The sequence below is a fragment of the Coregonus clupeaformis genome, unplaced genomic scaffold (assembly GCF_020615455.1).
Source record: "Coregonus clupeaformis isolate EN_2021a unplaced genomic scaffold, ASM2061545v1 scaf0346, whole genome shotgun sequence".
NCBI lineage: Eukaryota > Metazoa > Chordata > Actinopteri > Salmoniformes > Salmonidae > Coregonus > Coregonus clupeaformis.
The window spans coordinates 369,159-390,695 of record NW_025533801.1 but is presented as its reverse complement, the minus strand read 5'-3'; positions in this window follow the sequence as shown (position 1 = coordinate 390,695).

Below are 21,537 nucleotides of genomic sequence, written 5' to 3'. Positions count from 1 at the left end.
AATAAATAGCTATCTTAAGATGAATGTACTTACTGTAAATCGCTCTGGATAAGAGCATCTGCTAAATCAGGAGTTCTCAATCCGGGGGTCGGTGGAGGTACTGCAGGGGTTCTGCAGCACCCTGACTGGACTCGTTGCAATGGAAGACATTTGATAGAATTTTAATACGACACGACCACTTTGCCTACTCTTCATTATTGCCTAATATAATGGAATGCATATTTCTTTAACCAATTCTGATGGTTGTTACAAGCAGAATTTTGACAATATTACCATTATACCAACACACTCTTCACACCCGTTTAACAACTCTAAATAGCTTTGACATCGTAGGCATCAGGGTCCCTTGTCAATAATGTTGCCTACAACTTTGCATACAATGTTCATTTTCATCGAACACATATTTCGCCCTAGATGCCTTCAATTGCCCAATTTATAGCCATGGCCAATTTATGATTATTTTTTAACAACGTGATGTTGCGCTCCAAAGGGATAACTTGAAATAACATGATGTAGGTAATTAAATAATCAAAAGAAAAGCGTGTTTATTATACACTTAGAAAAGAAGGTACCTTATAGAACCAGAAAGGCTTCTATCACTTCCTTTACATATGGAACCACTAAAAGTTAGATATATTTTTGGGTTCAGTGAAGAAGAATCTCTAGAGTTCTGATCAACGAAAAGTGATTGTTTTGAGGATGTGAACCCAGCAGCCTTCCAGTGGTCAGATCAAGCCCACCCGTTTTTTCCAGCACCCGGCCCGGGATTCGAACCAGCCACCTTTCTGCCATAGGTCCAACTCCTGCTACAGCTCCAACTCCTTAGCCGCTGGGCGAAAACCTGAGTTACTCTTCAGAAATAAGCATGAGTTAATATGCCAAAATGAAGACAACATGCTATGCAGACATTAATGGTATCACTTATACATAATTATTATACAGAAATCATTGCCAAAAGCACAAGACATATGGTTGCATGTAGGTCTATATTATTTATGGATTGATCATATAGAAATATAAAAATATTATTTTTAACTACTCCAAAGCAATTACATGTGGCGCAGGAACCACTGACTCGCTGCATTATTCTATAGTATTATCAAGACACCTGCTGTTAACTCTTAACTGGTTAGGACAGCTCATGAGGTGTCCTAAATATCTGCCGACTAGGTGGGACTAGAGGCTTCATGCATAGCTTTAATTTATACCCATAAGTGTAAAATGTCTTTATTCTCAGCACTTATACGACCAATGTTCTACTCTGAGACACTTTGTGGATATGGGCCAAGATCTCAAAATATTGTTATAAAAAAACTTTGAATGTTTGTTTTACATATAAAAATAAATAAATGAATATGACTAATGTAAGCCAGTGTAAAGACTGGGTTATGTATGCACTCACTAACTGTAAGTCACTCTGGATAAGAGCGTCTGCTAAGTGATTAAAATGTAAATGTAAATGTATTGTGTTGCTCTGCTCATGTCCGCGTTCTGGAACTGTCCGCGTCCCCGTACAGAACTGTCCGCGTCCACGTACGGTTTGGCGCCAAGCATATTGTCCAGTTACGCGCTGAGTGGTCTGAGGTGATGTTGGGGAACAACGACGGAGTTCGTTACAGTGTTGAGACGCCGAAGTTTATTGTTCAATTAGCTTTTTTGCGTAATGGTCAGTGACAGTATGAGTGTAGCCAGATCCTTTTCACTCGTAGCCAGATCCTTTTCACTCGCTCTTCTTGTTTAATTGTGTGGTTCACCGGATTCGTCATCATCCTCGAGGGACAGAGGAACGACCTGCTAGTTAGCCAAGCTAGTCGGTACAGCTAGCTAAGCTAGCTACCACTACATCATCACCGGCTGCCTGCATTTCTTGTGGACCGATGGAGCTCCCGGGTTGTTTCTTCCACCTGTTAAATACCGTGGAGGGCTTCTCCCTCTCTCGTTGACGGATGCTGGCTACCTACCATCCCTCTGTCCGGTTCTCCTCTCTTCACTAGATGGACGGTAACTTTAGTGTTTAACCCCTCTGTGTCCAAGGACTGAACTTTTGAATATTATTTTCGGGGCGCCTCAAGTGACATTTTTTACAACGTTTATTTCTGATAAAATTAGTTCATTGCATCCGCCATGGAGCCCAGTTTCATAATATTACCTTCTGTCCCTGGTTATGAAGTAATCGCGAAAAAACTGGCCTTATTTTAGGGCATTTTTCACCCTACCAGCTCCTATTAGTTCTATTGAGCTCCGTGACACCGACTCGCCTTCAGAACATTCTATTCCCAGCCCATTGTTCTGCGTCACAATGCCAGCTTCACTATTGTTATCAATGAGACCTGCCTGCGTTAACCCTGTAGGTTTACCTCAGGTAACTGATTATTACCAAGGTTACGGCTACTTGGTGAGCGTTAACCCTGTTGGTTTACCTCAGGTAACTTATTATTAACAAGGTTACAGCTACTTGGTGAGCGTTAACCCTGTTGGTTTACCTCAGGTAACTTATTATTAACAAGGTTGCGGCTACTTGGTGAGCGTTAACCCTGTAGGTTTACCTCAGGTAACTTATTATTAACAAGGTTACGGTTACTTGGTGAGCGTTAACCCTGTAGGTTTACCTCAGGTAATTTATTATTACCAAGGTTACGGCTACTTGGTGAGCGTTAACCCTGTAGGTTTACCTCAGGTAACTTATTATTAACAAGGTTACAGCTACTTGGTGAGCGTTAACCCTGTATGTTTACCTCAGGTAACTTATTATTACCAGGGTTACAGCTACTTGGTGAGCGTTAACCCTGTAGGTTTACCTCAGGTAAATTATTATTACCAAGGTTACAGCTACTTGGTGAGCGTTAACCCTGTAGGTTTACCTCAGGTAACTTATTATTACCAAGGTTACAGCTACTTGGTGAGCGTTAACCCTGTAGGTTTACCTCAGGTAACTTATTATTACCAAGGTTACGGCTACTTGGTGAGCGTTAACCCTGTAGGTTTACCTCAGGTAACTTATTATTACCAAGGTTACAGCTACTTGGTGAGCGTTAACCCTGTAGGTTTACCTCAGGTAACGTATTATTACCAAGGTTACAGCTACTTGGTGAGCGTTAACCCTGTAGGTTTACCTCAGGTAACTTATTATTACCAAGGTTACAGCTACTTGGTGAGCGTTAACCCTGTAGGTTTACCTCAGGTAAATTATTATTACCAAGGTTACAGCTACTTGGTGAGCGTTAACCCTGTAGGTTTACCTCAGGTAACTTATTATTACCAAGGTTACAGCTACTTGGTGAGCGTTAACTCTGTAGGTTTACCTCAGGTAACTTATTATTAACAAGGTTATGGCTACTTGGTGAGCGCGCACACTGTTCACCTGAGAACATGTTGTGGTCACCAATAGTGAGGTGAGACACAGTTTTAGAGGCGATGGCTGGCGGATAGCCATCAAACATTAAACATTTTCTGGTCATGGTTAACCATATTTGTTTTAAGAAAAAAGTGTACAATCTAAACAAAACGCATGTCCCTGTCCTCTTTTTCAAGATGTGGGCGATTTAAACAGCCAGAATACATTTTTTAATTAAGAAAATAACCTTTTCTTTGAGGACTTGTTGTTTCTAAAAGGCTGCTGTGTAAATTGATAATTTGATATGCATCGAAGTCTTCGTTCGTAGACATCAAATTGAGCGAATGCTGCGCAGGTTCACTGAGTTACAAACCAAATGGGTATAATGGGGTGATTGTTGTTGCCTCCCCTGTACATTTCTGAAAATGGATTTATAACGTTTTAGAATGAAACTCTTCTTATGTTTCCCCATCTGAGCTCAGAGTAGATGAGAGATGTAATGTTTGTCTCTGTTGTGTTGAAGCCCAATCAAGCAGGAGAGACCAGCCTCCCCTGTACCCAGCTGTGTGTCCATGAAGAGTGACTGGTCTATGGATCTACCTATAGTGTTTAGAGAGGGAGACTTTTCTACTGAACAAAGGTAAGAAGAACTCATGGGTCATGGTCAGTGAGTTAAACAACACTGTCTCTAGTCATTTCTCCTCTCCCATTTTCCCATTTATTTTTGTTGTTTTCATAATCCATAGGCTAAACCTTTTTTCCATTTTCATAGTCCTGAAACAATATTAAACAAACACAACATTCCCTGTGTGTGTGTGTGTGTGTGTGTGTGTCTGTCAGTGTGTGTGTGTGTGTGTGTGTGTGTGTGTGTGTGTGTGTGTGTGTGTGTGTGTGTGTGTGTGTGTGTGTGTGTGTGTGCACTCCCTGGATGAGGAGATGTAATCTCTATCCTGATTGCCTAGTCATTTTACCCCTACGTACATATTACCTAAATTACCTCAACTACCTTATTGTTATTTTATTATGTTACTATTTCCTTTTTTATTTAGATAATTTTTGTGACTTTTTAACTCTGCATTGTTGGGAAAGGGCTCGTAAGTAAGCATTTCACGGTAAAGTGTACCACTGTTGTATTCGGCGCATGTGAGAAATACAATTTCATTTCATTTGAAGCTCATGCGCAGAAATACATCATTGGGTCTAATGGTCGTCTTGTGCTGAACTGCACATGTGCAGGCCGTCAAATCAAAAGCACTCCTTCCATATAAGGTTGTTTATGACTAACATGAAAATGTGTCAGTTTGTTAAACTACTTAAGACAGAACATTTTCAAAATTAACAACTAAGGAAGTCATTTTTATCTCTCATTGCTGGGGGGAGAATATAAGAGGATATGGCCATTAAGTTCAGATCGTTCTTCAAGATGTTCAAATGTTCATAGATGACCAGCAGGGTCAAATAATAATCACTGTGGTTATAGAGGGTGCAACACGTTAGCACCTCAGGAGTAAATGTCAGTTGGCTTTTCATAGCCGAGCATTCAGAGGTCGAGACAGCAGGTGTGGTAGAGAGAGAGAGAGAGGGTCGAAACAGCAGGTTCGGGACAAGGTCGCACGTCCGGTGAACAGGTCAGAGTTCCAGATCCGCAGGCAGACCAGTAGAAACTTGATCAGCAGCATGACAAGGTATCACGTCCGGTGGAGCATGTATCGATACTGATAGGATCGAAAGAAAGGGAGCGCTGCTCTCGGATCAGTTTTCTCCATTCAAATCTTTCCTTAACATTATAATTATTTCACAATACTGACCACGGATCAGCTTCTAGAAAGATATTACTACCTACGGCTGCAAAAATTGAGGTAGTTTATTCTAATGCTTACACAATAAAAATGTACTAAATCACAGATTCGGCACATCATTGGGCACATGTTAGGCTACACATCATTTTATTTATTTTTTTTATTTCACCTTTATTTAACCAGGTAAGCCAGTTGAGAACAAGTTCTCATTTACAACTGCGACCTGGCCAAGATAAAGCAAAGCAGTGCGATAAAAACAACACAGAGTTACATATGGGGAAAAAAAAACAAAGTCCAAAATACAACAGAAAATATATATACAGTGTGTGCAAATGTAGCAAGTTATGGAGGTAAGGCAATAAATAGGCTATAGTGCAGAATAATTACAATAGTATTAACACTGGAATGCTAGATGTGCAAGAGATTATGTGCAAATAGAGATACTGGGGTGCAAATGAGCAAAATAAATAACAATATAGGGATGAGGTAGTTGGGTGGGCTAATTTCAGATGGGCTGTGTACAGGTGCAGTGATCGGTAAGGTGCTCTGACAACTGATGCTTAAAGTTAGTGAGGGAGATAAGAGTCTCCAGCTTCAGAGATTTGTGCAATTCGTTCCAGTCATTGGCAGCAGAGAACTGGAAGGAATGGCGGCCAAAGGAGGTGTTGGCATTGGGAATGACCAGTGAGATATACCTGCTGGAGCGCAGACTACGGGTGGGTGCTGCTATGGTGACCAATGAGCTAAGATAAGGCAGGGATTTGCCTAGCAGTGATTTATTGATGGCCTGGAGCTAGTGGGTTTGACGACGAACATGTAGTGAGGACCAGCCAACAAGAGCGTACAGGTCACAGTGGTGGGTAGTGTATGGGGCTTTGGAGACAAAATGGATGGCACTGTGATAGACTACATCCAATTTGATGAGTAGAGTGTTGGAGGCTATTTTGTAAATGACATCGCCGAAGTCAAGGATCGGTAGGATAGTCAGTTTTACGAGGGCATGTTTGGCAGCATGAGTGAAGGAGGCTTTGTTGCGAAATAGGAAGCCGATTCTAGATTTAACTTTGGATTGGAGATTCTTTATGTGAGTCTGGAAGGAGAGTTTACAGTCTAACCAGACACCTAGGTATTTGTAGTTGTCCACATACTCTAGGTCAGACCCGTCAGAGTGGTGATTCTAGTCGGGTGGGCGGGTGCCAGCAGCGTTCGATTGAAAAGCATGCATTTAGTTTTACTAGTGTTTAAGAGCAGTTGGAGGCTACTGAAGGAGTGTTGTATGGCATTGAAGCTCGTTTGGAGGTTTGTTAACACAGTGTCCAATGAAGGGCCAGATGTATACAAAATGGTGTCGTCTGCGTAGAGGTGGATCTGAGAGTCACCAGCAGCAAGAGCGACATCATTGATATACACAGAGAAAAGTGTCGGCCCAAGAATTGAACCCTGTGGCACCCCCCATAGAGACTGCCATAGGTCCAGACAACAGGCCCTCCGATTTGACACACTGAACTCTATCTGAGAAGTAGTTGGTGAACCAGGCGAGGCAGTCATTTGAGAAACCAAGGCTATTTAGTCTGCCAATAAGAATGCGGTGGTTGACAGAGTCGAAAGCCTTGGCCAGGTCGATGAAGACGGCTGCACAGTACTGTCTATTATCAATCGCGGTTATAATATCGTTTAGGACCTTGAGCGTGGCTGAAGTGCACCCATGACCAGCTCGGAAACCGGATTGCATAGCGGAGAAGGTACGGTAGTATTCGAAATGGTCGGTGATCTGTTTGTTAACTTGGCTTTCAAATACTTTCGAAAGGCAGGGCAGGATGGATATAGGTCTGTAGCAGTTTGGATCTAGAGTTTCACCCCCTTTGAAGAGGGGGATGACCGCGGCAGTTTTCCAATCTCTGGGGATCTCAGACGTTATGAAAGAGAGGTTAAACAGACTAGTAATAGGGGTTGCGACAATTTCGGCGGCTAGTTTTAGAAAGAAAGGGTCCAGATTTTCTAGCCCAGCTGATTTGTAGGGGTCCAGATTTTGCAGCTCTTTCAAAACGTCAGCTGTCTGAATTTGTGTGAAGGAGAAGTGGGGGGGGGGCATGGGCAAGTTGCAGCGGAGGGTGCAGAGTTGGTGGCCGGGGTAGTGGTAGCCAGATGGAAAGCATGGCCAGCTGTAGCAAAATGCTTGTTGAAATTCTCGATTATTGTAGATTTATCGGTGGTGATAGTGTTTCCTAGCCTTAGGGCAGTGGGCAACTGGGAGGAAGTGCTCTTATTCTCCATGGACTTTACAGTGTCCCAAAACTTTTTGGAGTTAGTGCTACAGGATGCAAATTTCTGTTTGAAAAAGTTAGCCTTTGCTTTCCTGACTGCTTGTGTATATTGGTTCCTAACTTCCCTGAAAAGTTGCATATCGCGGGGGCTATTTGATGCTAATACAGTACGCCACAGGATGTTTTTGTGCTGGTCAAGGGCAGTCAAGTCTGAGGAGAACCAGGGGCTATATCGGTTCTTAGTTCTGTATTTTTTGAATGGGGCATGTTTATTTAAGATTGAGAGGAAATTACTTTTAAGGAACAACCAGGCATCCTCTACTGACGGAATGAGATCTATATCCATCCAGGATACCTGGGCCAGGTCAATTAGGAAGGCTTTCTCACTAAAGTGTTTTAGGGAGCGTTTGACAGTGATGAGGGGTGGTCGTTTGACCGCGGACCCGTTACGGACGCAGGCAATAAGGCAGTGATCGCTGAGATCCTGGTTGAAGACAGCTGAGGTGTATTTAGAGGGTATGTTAGTCAGGATGATATCTATGAGGGTACCCATGTTTACGGATTTAGGGTTGTACCTGGTAGGTTCGTTGATAATTTGCGTGAGGTTGAGGGCATCTAGTTTGGATTGTAGGATGGCCGGGGTATTAAGCATATCCCAATTTAGGTCACCAAGCAGTACGAACTCTGAGGATAAATGGGGGGCAATCAATTCACATATGGTGTCCAGGGCACAGCTGGGGGCTGAGGGGGGTCTGTAGCAAGCGGCAACAGTGAGAGACTTATTTCTGGAAAGGTGGATTTTTAGAAGTAGAAGCTCAAACTGTTTGGGCACAGACCTGGATTTTATGATAGAGCTCTGCAGGCTATCTCTACAGTAGATTGCAACTCCACCCCCTTTGGCAGTTCTATCTAGACGGAAAATGTTATAGTTGGGGATGGAAATTTCAGAATTTTTGGTGGCCTTCCTGAGCCAGGATTCAGACACTGCTAGAACATCAGGGTTGGCGGAGTGTGCTAACGCAGTGAATAACTCCAACTTAGGAAGTAGACTTCTGATATTTACGTGCAAGAAACCAAGACTTTTGCGATTACAGAAGTCAGCAAATGATAGCGCCTGGGGAGTAGGAGTGATACTGGGGGCTACAGGGCCTGGGTTAGCCTCTACATCACCAGAGGAACAGAGGAGGACTAGAATAAGGATACGGCTAAAGGCTTTAAGAACTGGTCTTCTAGTGCGTTGGGTACATAGAATAAAGGGGGCAGATTTCCGGGTGTTGTAGAAAAGATTCAGGGCATTATGTACAGACAAGGATATGGAAGGATATGAGTAAAGTGGAGGTAAACCTAAGCGTTGGGTAACAATGAAAGAGATAGTATCACTAGAGGCACCAATTGAGTCGGTCTCCGCGTGTATGGGGGGTGGGACAAAGGAGCTATCTAAGGCAGATTTAGCTGGGCTGGGGGATCTACAGTGAAATAGTACAATTAGAAATAACCGAAACAACAATAAGCTAACCATGTTTGGGCTGAGGCTAAACATAAACAGGATGTAGTACCGTAAAAAGGAACAGTCCAGCAGACATCAGCTGTATAGCTGAGTTATCAGATGGTCCGGTGAACAGCAATAGGATAGTTCGGAGGCTGCTAAAGCACTAGCGAGTAAGAGGCCACGGCTAGCGTGTGCTAGCGGGCCGGGGCTAGCAGATGGAATCTTCGTGGTCGACGTCGTAACCACATCAGACGATTTCGTCGGCAGACCAGTCGTGTAGGATCGGCGGGGCTCCATGTCAACACTAGGTGGTCCCGTCCGGTTGACAGAGAGGTAGATAGCCGGGAGATGGGCCTAGCTCAGGATGATTAGCCAGACCACAGCGTCCGTTTTGTTACAGCTAGCTGGTAGCGATGAATCTGGAGTTAAAGGTCCAGTGATTCAGTGATTCCGGCGGAAAACTGATGTGTTCTGGGTCGATAACGCGCTGTGCAGACTGGCCGAATATCCGGTGATTAATATCCAGTGATTAAATTAATCCCGCAGAAGAAAAAAAATCCAATGTTCTGCGTGAAATACCGCTAACTGTGGCTAATAGCAAGTAGCTAGTTAGCTGGCTAGCTAGTTTCAACTGGAGATTCTAGATAAAAGGTAAGTCAATAATAGAATCCGTTCCACATTGAGTGAGGCGGGTTGCAGGAAAGTATATTTTGTAGAAGGATGAAAAGTCTGATAGGGAAATATGTACGAAAAATACAAAAAAAACAGGGTATTTACAGGCTATTTACAGACACACGACAAAAACAGAACTGCACTACTTCGCCATCTTGAATCTAATATATATTGAGACAAATTGCAGACAGTAGTCTACAAGTAGTAAAATAAAACTAAATATATTGAACATTGAATATATTACAATATGATTGAAATAGGACTATAGCGTACTGTTTATATTGTAATGCAGTCATCTCGGTTTTCATTTGAAGCACATTTTTATACGTCCCTTGTTTGAATCAATTGCAAAGACATTGGCAACTTTGTATTTGTAGTCAACTTTGTTCTGAATTTATTGGATTTTGCAAAAAAAAACATTTGATTATTTGTCTCTCTGAAATGAAACCATCAAGTGATAGCTTTTAAACAAATACATGTCTGTCATTGAACAACCCCATACCATGATTAGATAGTGAAAAAACACACCAATCTCTTTCATAATTTCTTCAAACAATAAAAGCTAATTTACGAACATTTCTGAAAATGGATATATAGCGTTTTGGAATGAAACTCTTGTTTCCCCATCTGAGCTCAGAGTAGATGAGAGACGTAATGTTTGTCTCTGTTGTGTTGAAGTCCAATCAAGCAGGAGAGACCAGCCTCCCCTGTACCCAGCTGTGTGTCCATGAAGAGTGACCGGTCTATGGAACCTCCTATAGTGTTTAGAGAGGGAGACTTTTCTAGTGAACAAAGGTAAGAAGAACTCATGGGTCATGGTCAGTGAGTTAAACAACACTGTCTCTAGTCATTTCTCCTCTCCCATTTTCCCATTTCTTTTTGTTGTTTTCATAATCCATAGGCTAATACTTTTTTCCATTTTCATAGTCCTGAAACAATATTAAACTAACACAACATTCCCTCCCTGTGTGTGTGTGTATGTGTGTATGTGTGTATGTGTGTATGTGTGTATGTGTGTATGTGTGTGTATGTGTGTATGTGTGTGTGTGTGTGTATGTGTGTGTGTGTGTGTGTGTTTTGTCCACAGAAACCAACAGGAGAGATCAGAGTCAGAGATTCTCAGTGGTCAGTCTTCCCAGAGTCATCAAACAGACCTGGCCTCCATATTCAGTGTATGTGGTCCTGTTATGTACATTTTTTTTTGTTTACCTCAAGTAAAGTAAAGTTGATCTGTCAATCATTCATTCATGTGTTAATGAGAAAGCATTTAGTCTCTTGCTTAACTTATTTACTTGATTTATTTCAGTTGCTTGAAGAGAATATTATGACATTTGTGAAGAACGAGCTGAAGATGTTCAAGAGGATTCTTAGTCCAGAACTCCCAGAAGGCTTTGAGAGTCAGAAGAAGGATAAGGAAGTGGTGGATGCTGAAGATGAGAAGCAGGAGAGCAGTGCCAGAGAGGGGGCTCTGAAGATCACACTGCACGTCCTGAGGAAAATGAACCAGAAGGAGCTTGCTGACACACTGGAGAAAAGTAAGAGCTGTCTGCCTCATGTTGAATGCTGTTTTAGAACATTTAAAAGCTGTAGCTAAAGTACAGCTAAAGTAGCTGTGTAACTCAATGATATTGTAGCAGCCTTAAGCAAGGATGTGTTGTGGTGATTCATTGAGAGAGAGAGAGAGAGAGAGAGAGAGAGAGAGAGAGAGAGAGAGAGAGAGAGAGAGAGAGAGAGAGAGAGAGAGAGAGAGAGAGAGAATTAATAATACCATCAATAATGATATAAATCAGTCACACCAGTCTGTAATGAAAACAGTTAAGAGAATAAATGATTGCAATTTAAACTTTAGAAAACATCCTTACAATACTGTAGGCATTAAAACAGACGTAATATTAATATCCTCTGTGTTATTTCTTCATTCAGATGAGCTTGCTGTGATTTGCCAACGTGAACTCAAATCTAATCTAAAGAAGAAGTTTCAATGTGTATTTGAGGGGATCGCTAAACAAGGAAACCCAACACTTCTCAATAAGATCTACACAGAGCTCTACATCACAGAGGGTGGAAAAGGAGAGGTCAATAATGAACATGAGCTGAGACAGATTGAGACAACAACCAGGAAACAAGCAAGACCAGAGACTGCAGTCAAATGTAACGACATCTTCAAACCCTTAACTGGACAAGACAAACTTATCAGAACTGTGCTGACAAAGGGAGTCGCTGGCATTGGAAAAACAGTCTCTGTGCAGAAGTTTATTCTGGACTGGGCTGAAGGAAAAGCAAATCAGGATGTCCAATTTGTATTTTCATTCCCTTTTCGGGAGCTGAATTTGATGAAAAAGGACAAACACACTTTCATTGAACTTCTCAGTCACTTCTCAATGGAAACCAAAGAATCAAGAATCTCCAACTACGACAAGTACAAAGTTCTGTTCATCTTTGATGGTCTGGATGAGTGCCGACTGCCCCTAGACTTCCAGAAGAACAAGATCTGTTGGGACGTCACAGAGTTAACCTCAGTGGATGTTCTGCTGACAAATCTCATCAAGGGAAATCTGCTTCCCTCTGCTCTCCTCTGGATAACTACCCGACCTGCAGCAGCCAATCAGATCCCTTCAGGGTGTGTTGACCAGGTGACAGAGGTACGAGGGTTCAATGACCCACAGAAGGAGGAGTACTTCAGGAAGAGATTCAGTGATGAGGACCTGGCCAGCAGAATCATCTCACACATAAAGACATCAAGGAGCCTCCACATCATGTGCCACATTCCAGTCTTCTGTTGGATTTCTGCAATAGTCCTTGAACACATGTTGAAACATAAGAGAGAAGAGATGCCCAAGACTCTGACTGAGATGTACTCACACCTTGTGGTGTTTCATACCAAACAGAAGAATGAAAAGTATCTTGGGAAAGAAGAGACATGTCCACACTGGAATAAAGAGAGCATTCTGTCACTGGGAAAACTGGCTTTTCAACAGCTTGTGAAGGGCAATCTGATTTTCTATGAAGAAGACCTGAAAGAGGCTGGCATTGATGTCAATGAAGCCACAGTGTACTCAGGATTGTGCACACAGCTCTTTAAAGAGGAATGTGGGCTGTACCAGGACAAGGTGTACTGCTTCGTGCATCTGAGCATTCAGGAGTTTCTGGCTGCTGTATATGTGTTCCTCTCATTCATCAACAACAATGAGAATCTAATGGCCAAACCTCAATCAACGTCCAGCAACTTTTTTGCGCTTTTCAGAGACAAGCCTGAAGTTACTTTCTACAAGAGTGCTGTGGATAAAGCCTTACAAAGTGAGACAGGAAACATGGACCTTTTCCTCCGCTTCCTTCTGGGCCTCTCACTGGAGTCCAATCAGAAGCACTTACGAGGTCTACTGACAAAGACAAGAAGCAGCTCACAGAGCCATGAAGAAACAGTCAAGTACATCAAGGAGAAGATCAGGGAGAATCCCTCTCCAGAGAGGTGCATCAATCTGTTCCACTGTCTAAATGAACTGAATGACCATTCTCTAGTGGAGGAGATCCAAAGCTACCTGCTCTCAGGAAGTCTCTCAACAAAAGAACTGTCACCTGCACAGTGGTCAGCTCTGGTCTTTGTGTTGCTGACTTCAGAAAAGGAGCTGGATGTGTTTGACCTGAAGAAATACTCCAGATCAGAGGAAGGTCTTCTGAGGCTGCTGCCAGTGGTCAAAGCCTCCAGAGCTGCTCTGTGAGTAAATAAAAGTATATTTAAGTACTAATCATCAGTTTAGAGAAAAATATATATTATAGTATGTATATAATACTATATTGAAAAACATATTGAATCACTGCATTGATGTTCACATTAGTATAACAATATGACCATACAATTCTAGGAGACAGAAGATGAATCTATATGTTGTTTAAGAGAATAAACCAAATGCATCTGCCATTGTCCTTCTACACTACTGGTGTTAAATTAACAGTGTGTTTGTGAAATCATGATGATCTCTTTGTCAGGCTGTCATTCTGTGGACTCACAGAGAAAGGCTGTGCTTCTCTGGTCTCAGCTCTGAAGTCAAACCCCTCACACCTGAGAGAGCTGGATCTGAGTAACAATGACCTGAAGGATTCAGGAGTGAAGCTGCTCTCTGCTGGACTGGGGAATCCCCACTGTAAACTGGAGACTCTGAGGTCAGTATTCCTGTAGTTGGTCAACAAGTGATAACTGTTCACCAGATCCACATGTGTTTACCAGGCACACATAGTCCACACCATATGTGTTTGGACAGTGAAGCTTACAGTTTTACATTTGGTGCTATGCTCCAGCATTTTGGATTTGAGATAAAACGTTTCATATTAGGCAACAGTACAGAATGTCACCTTTTATTTGATGTTAATGGTGAGAGGTTAGCATGTTTTGTTGTAGCCTCTGTAACTTTCTCACTCATTATTATTCATGATTCATAATTTTTTTTCTTAATTATGGGATCATTAGGATTTATTTAATAGTGTTTAGAAACATGTTATCTACTCACTTAGACAGAAAATTACTCCAGTCATCATCCACCTTTCAGTTACTATTGGACAAAACATAATCCAAAACACAACCAAAACAAACTGCAAATGCAACCAACGAGTTTGGGACCAAATACTCAACTTTTGACTACTTTAATACACTATAAGTGAATTGGTCAGAATACTTATGACTTCTTCAAATAGGGGGACTAGATACATAAAGTGCTTTCATTTCTAAATGGTGAAACAGATATGTATTAAAATACCCTCAAATAAAAGGTGACATTATATACTGTCATCTCATATCACTCAATGAACACACATACACTGGACACACACTGGACACACACACACACCCAGGACACACATACTATACACACACACACTGGACACACACACACACTAGACACACAACCTGGACACACACTCATTGGACAACACACACACACACACTGGACACACACACAAACACACACTGGACACACACACACACACACACACAAGGATTAATTGAGTAGTGTTTAGAAACATGTAATCTACTGTTAATAATGATACATTCATTCATTTATATACAGTACCAGTCAATAGTTTGGACACACCTACTCATTCAAGGGTTTTTCTTTATTTTTACAATTTTTTACATTGTAGAATAATAGTGAAGACATCAAAACTATGAAATAACACATATGGAATCATGTAGTAACCAAAAAAGTGTTAAACAAATCAAAATATGTTATATTTGAAAATCTTCAAATAGCCACCATTTGCCTTGATGACAGCTTTGCACACTCTTGGCATTTTCTCAACCAGCTTCACCTGGAATGCTTTTCCAACAGTCTTGAAGGAGTTCCCACATATGCTGAGCACTTGTTGGCTGCTTTTCCTTCACTCTGCGATCCAACTCATCCCAAACCATCTCAATTGGGTTGAGGTTGGGTGATTGTTGAGGCCAGGTCATCTGATGCAGCACTCAATCCCTCTCCTTCTTGGTCAAATAGAGGTGTGTTGAGTCATTGTCCTGTTAAAAAACAAATGATAGTCCCACTAAGCTTAAACCAGATGGGATGGCGTGACGCTGCAGAATGCTGTGGTAGCCATGCTGGTTAAGTGTGGTTAAATTCTAAATAAATCACAGACAGTGTCACCAGCAAAGCACCCCCACACCATAACACCTCCTCCTCCATGCTTTACGGTGGGAACTACACATGCGGAGATCATCCGTTCACCCACACCGCTTCTCACAAAGACACGCCGGTTGGAACCAACAATCTCAAATTTGGACTCTAGACCAAAGGACAAATGTTCACCGGTGTATTGTCCATTGCTCATGTTTCTTGGCTCAAGCAGGTCTCTTTTTATTATTGGTGTCCTTTAGTAGTGGTTTCTTTACAGCAATTCGACCATGAAGGCCTGATTCACACAGTCCCCTCTGAACAGTTGATGTTGAGATGTGTCTGTGACTTGAACTCTGTGAAGCATTTATTTGGGCTGTAATTTCTGAGGCTGGTAACTCTAATGAACTTATCCTCTGCAGCAGAGGTAACTCTGGGTCTTCCATTCCTGTGGTGGTCCTCATGAGAGCCAGTTTCATCATAGCGCTTGATGTTTTTTGTGACTGCACTTGTTCTTAAAGTTCTTAAAATGTTCCTTATTGACTGACCTTCATGTCTTAAAGTAATGATGGACTGTCGTTTCTCTTTGCTTATTTGAGCTGTTCTTGCCATAATATGGACTTGGTCTTTTACCAAATAGGGCTATCTTCTGTATACCCCCTACCTTGTCACAACACAACTGATTGGCTCAAACACATTAAGAAGGAAATAAATTAAACAAATTAAATTTTAAGAAGGCCCACCTGTTAATTGAAATGCATTCCAGGTGACTACCTCATGAAGCTGGTTGAGAGAATGCCAAGAGTGTGCAAAGCTGTCATCAAGGTTAAGGGTGGCTATTTGAAGAATCTCAAATATAACATATATTTTAATTTGTTTAACACTTCTTTGGTTACTACATGATTCCATATGTGTTATTTCATAGTTTTAATGTCTTCACTATTATTCTACAATGTATTTTTTTACTAATTTGAATGAGTAGGTGTGTTCAAACTTTTGACTGATAGTGTATATATACATATATGAATAGATATGGCAGGTTTCAGGACTCTGATGTATCTGAAAATGTTGAAAAAATATATTTTCACCACCAAAGAATAGCAGTGTGGTTTTAATATGATTTGACTCTTGCAGGCTGTCACGCTGTCTAGTCACAGAGGAAGGCTGTGCTTCTCTGGTCTCAGCTCTGAAGTCAAACCCCTCACACCTGAGAGAGCTGGATCTGAGTAACAATGACCTGGAGGATTCAGGAGTGAAGCTGCTCTCTGCTGGACTGGGGAATCCCCACTGTAAACTGGAGACTCTGAGGTCAGTATTCCTGTAGTTGGTCAACAAGTGATAACTGTTCACCAGATCCACATGTGTTTACCAGGCACACATAGTCCACACCATATGTGTTTGGACAGTGAAGCTTACAGTTTTACATTTGGTGCTATGCTCCAGCATTTTGGATTTAAGGTAGAATGTTTCATATGAGGCAAAAGTACAGAATGTCACCTTTTATTTGATGTTAATGGTGAGAGGTTAGCATGTTTTGAGAAAGATCATGAATGAATCATGAATAATAATGAATGAGAAAGTTACAGAGGCTACACTCTGTAACTTTCTCATTCATTATTATTCATGATTCATTCATGATCTTTCTCAATCATGGCAGTCACAGGCTTGATGTGGTCATTGCATTCAAAGAATAAGGGACCAAATACTAAACTTTTGACTACTTTACTACACTATAAGTTAGTTGGTCAGAATACTTATGACTTCTTGAAAAAGGGGGACTAGATACATAAAGGGCTTTTATTTTTCTAAATGGTGAAACAGATATGTATTAAAATACCCTCAAATAAAAGGCATTATATACTGTCACCTCATATGAAACATTTGATCTCAATTCCAAAATGCTGGAGTATAGAGCCACATTTAAAATGTTAGCTTCACTGTCAAAATAGATATGGTGTGCACTGTATACTCAATACAATCTAAATCTGATACCTCACTGTCTGTCTTTTGACTGATACTGCTTTGTAAACTGCTCTGGTCAGTCTACTCAAATATTCGTACTATACATGTTTCTTTCTACAATCAATATATGATCATTTCTAATAATGAAACATTCATTAATTTATTAATAGATAGAGCAGGTTTCAGGACACTGATATATCTGAAAATGTTGAAAAAATATATTGCCACTCTATTTTCACCACCAAAGAATAGCAGTGTGGTTTTAATATGATTTGACTCTTTGCAGGCTGTCAGGCTGTCTAGTCACAGAGGAAGGATGTGCTTCTCTGGTCTCAGCTCTGAAGTCAAACCCCTCACACCTGAGAGAGCTGGATCTGAGTAACAATGACCTGAAGGATTCAGGAGTGAAGCTGCTCTCTGCTGGACTGGGGAATCCCCACTGTAAACTGGAGACTCTGAGGTCAGTATTCCTGTAGTTGGTCAACAAGTGATAACTGTTCACCAGATCCACATGTGTTTACCAGGCACACATAGTCCACACCATATGTGTTTGGACAGTGAAGCTTACAGTTTTACATTTGGTGCTATGCTCCAGCATTTTGGTTTGAGATAGAATGTTTCATATTAGGCAACAGTACAGAATGTCTCCTTTTATTTAAAGGTATTCATATATATATATATATTTTACCGTTTAGAAATGAAAGCACGTAATGTGTCTTGTTCTCCCATTTGAAAAGTTGTAATAATTTGGACATATTCACTTATATTGTATTAAAGTAGTCATGCATTTAGTATTTGGTCCCATATTCCTTACCTGCAGTGATTACATCAAGATTGTGATTCTACAAACTTGTTGAATGCATTTGCAGTTTGTTTTAGTTGTGTTTTGGATGATGTTTTTCCCAATAGAAACTGAATGGTGAATAATGTCCTGTCATTTTGGAGTCACTTCACTTGTATTGTCAGTAAGAATAGAAGATGTTTCTGAACACTTCTACATTCATGTGGATGCTACCATGATTATGAATAATCATGAATGAATCGTGAATGATGATGAATGAGAAAGTTACAGAGGAACAAGGATCATACCCCCTCTGTTATTGGTAATGGTGAGAGGTTAGCATGTTTTGTTGTAGTCTCTGTAACTTTCACACTCATTATTATTCATGATTCATTCATGATTTTTCTTAATCATGTCATCATCAGGATTCATTTAGTAGTGTTTAGAAACATGTTATCTACTCACTTAGACAGAAAATTACTCCAGTCATCATCCACCATTCAGTTACTATTGGACAAAACATAACCCAAAACACAACCAAAACAAACTGCAAATGCAACCAACGAGTTTGGGACCAAATACTCAACTTTTGACTACTTTAATACACTATAAGTGAATTGGTCAGAATACTTTTGACTTCATCAAATGGGGGGACTAGATACATAAAGTGCTTTCATTTCTAAACGGTGAAACAGATATGTATTAAAATACCCTCAAATAAAAGGTGAGATTATATACTGTCACCTCATATGAAACATTTAATCTCAAATCCAAAATGCTGGAGTATAGAGCCACATTTAAAATGTTATCTTCACTGTCAAAATAGATATGGTGTGGACTGTATACTCAATACAATCTAAATCTGATACCTCACTGTCTGTCTTTTGACTGATTGTCACGATCGTCTTGACGAGAAGTAGACCAATGCGCAGCGTGTTGAGCGAACATGATTGCTTTATTTAACAAAGCACGAAACACAAAACAAAACACGACTCGTGACGTCCTCAGTAACAATGACCAATACGGAAACAAAAACCCACAAACACAAGGTGAAAACAGACAGTTTAAATATGGCTCCCAATCAGAGACAACGAGCCAACAGCTGACACTCGTTACCTCTGATTGGGAGTCACTCAAACAAAGAAATACAACAACCTAGAACAACCCAACCAAGACACAGAACACAAAGAAACGAACACACCCTGGCTCAACATACAGAGTCCCGGAGCCAGAGCGTGACAGTACCCCCCCCTAAAGGCGCGGACTGCGACCGCGCCTTAACAAAACCCAAACAGGGAGGGCTGGGTGGGCATTCCTCCTCGGAGGCGGCTCCGGCTCGGGCTTGACCACCACCCTTCCACAATTCCCCCAAAGCGCCCCGGTCCGGTCTGACCCGCTGGCTGGATCTGGACCGGACATCGACGGAGCGGATTGCTCAAGCTCCGTTGTGGAGCAGCTGCCCGGTACCTGATCAGGCACCGGACTGACGACGCGCACCCCTGGCTTGGCGCGTGAGGCAGGAACTGACCGGACCTGGCTGACGATGCGAACCCCTGGCTTGGTGCGTGGAGCAGCAACGGACCGGACCGGGCTGACGATACGCACCCCTGGCTTGGTGCGTGGAGCCGGAACGGGCCTCACCGGACTGGACGACTTCGAACCCCTGGCTTGGTGCGTGAGCCGAAACAGGCCTCATTGGACTGACGACTCGCATCCCTGGCTTGGTGCGAGTAGCAGGAATGGGCTGGACCAGGCTGGCCCGCTCGCACCCCTGGCTTGGTGCGAGTAGCAGGAACGGGCTGGACCAGGCTGACGCACTCGCACCCCTGGCTTGGTGCGAGTAGCAGGAACGGGCTGGACCAGGCTGACGACTCGCATCCCTGGTTTGGTGCGAGTAGCAGGAACGGGCTGGACCAGGCTGGCGACGCACACCGTAGGCTTGGTGCGTGGAGCAGGAACCGGCCGGGCTGGGCTGGCGACGCACACCGTAGGCTTGGTGCGTGGAGCAGGGACAGGCCGGGCTGGGCTGGCGACGCACACCGTAGGCTTGGTGCGTGGAGCAGGAACCGGCCGGGCTGGGCTGGCGACGCACACCGTAGGCTTGGTGCGTGGAGCAGGAACAGGCCGGGCTGGGCTGGCGACGCACACCGTAGGCTTGGTGCGTGGAGCAGGAACAGGCCGGACCGTACTGGGAACACACACCACTGGCCTTAAACGGAGATCAGGAACGGACCGGACTGGCAATACACCTCAGTACCTCTCGCCGTGCCTCAACAACTTCCTTCCCTCCTCTCGCCAATGGCTCCCGTAACCCGGTGGCCTTCTCTCCACGTCTCCCATTTCGCCCTGTGACAGCCTCCTGCTGCCCAGTCGCCCAAGCCGTGTGCCCCCCCCCCCTAAAAATGTTCTGGGGTTGCCTCTCGTCCCTCTGACGCTGACACTGCTTATGCCGTTGCTCCTCTCTCCGTCGCCTCTCAACCATCTCACTCCATGGCCGGCGATCCATCCCGGCCAGGATCTCTTCCCAGGTCCAGGACCCCTGCCCGTCCAAAATCTGTTCCCACGTCCAGGCTGCCGATTCCTGGACACGCTGCTTGGTCCTAGTATGGTGGGTTTTTCTGTCACGATCGTCTTGACGAGAAGTAGACCAATGCGCAGCGTGTTGAGCGAACATGATTGCTTTATTTAACAAAGCACGAAACACAAAACAAAACACGACTCGTGACGTCCTCAGTAACAATGACCAATACGGAAACAAAAACCCACAAACACAAGGTGAAAACAGACAGTTTAAATATGGCTCCCAATCAGAGACAACGAGCCAACAGCTGACACTCGTTACCTCTGATTGGGAGTCACTCAAACAAAGAAATACAACAACCTAGAACAACCCAACCAAGACACAGAACACAAAGAAACGAACACACCCTGGCTCAACATACAGAGTCCCGGAGCCAGAGCGTGACACTGATACTGCTTTTTAAACTGCTCTGGTCAGTCTACTCAAATATTTGTACTATACATGTTTCTCTCTACAAGCAATATTATGATAATTTCTAATAATGATACATTAATTTATGAATATATATGGCAGGTTTCAGGACACTGGTTTTAATATGATTTGACTCTTTGCAGGCTGTCAGGCTGTCTAGTCACAGAGGAAGGCTGTGCTTCTCTGGTCTCAGCTCTGAAGTCAAACCCCTCACACCTGAGAGAGCTGGACCTGAGCTACAATCACCCAGGAGACTCAGGAGTCAGACTGCTCTCTGCTGGACTGGAGGATCCACACTGCAGACTGGAGAAACTCAAGTATGTAGAGGGTTTATGTCAATGTTCATATCAGACATGTTGGAGTTATCAGGCTAGTTAAGACAAACATTCTGACCACCACTTGGACTAAGTTATATAAAGAATGTGTGTGTGTCCAGTGTGTGTGTGTGTCCAGTGTTTGTGTGTGTGTCCAGTGTGTGTGTGTGTGTCCAGTGTGTGTGTGTGTCCTGTGTCTGTGTGTGTCCAGTGTGTGTGTGTGTGTTTGTCCAGTGTGTGTGTGTGTATGTCCAGTGTGTGTGTGTGTGTGTGTGTTTGTGTGTGTCTGTGTCCAGTGTGTGTGTGTCCAGTTTGTGTGTGTGTGTGTGTCCA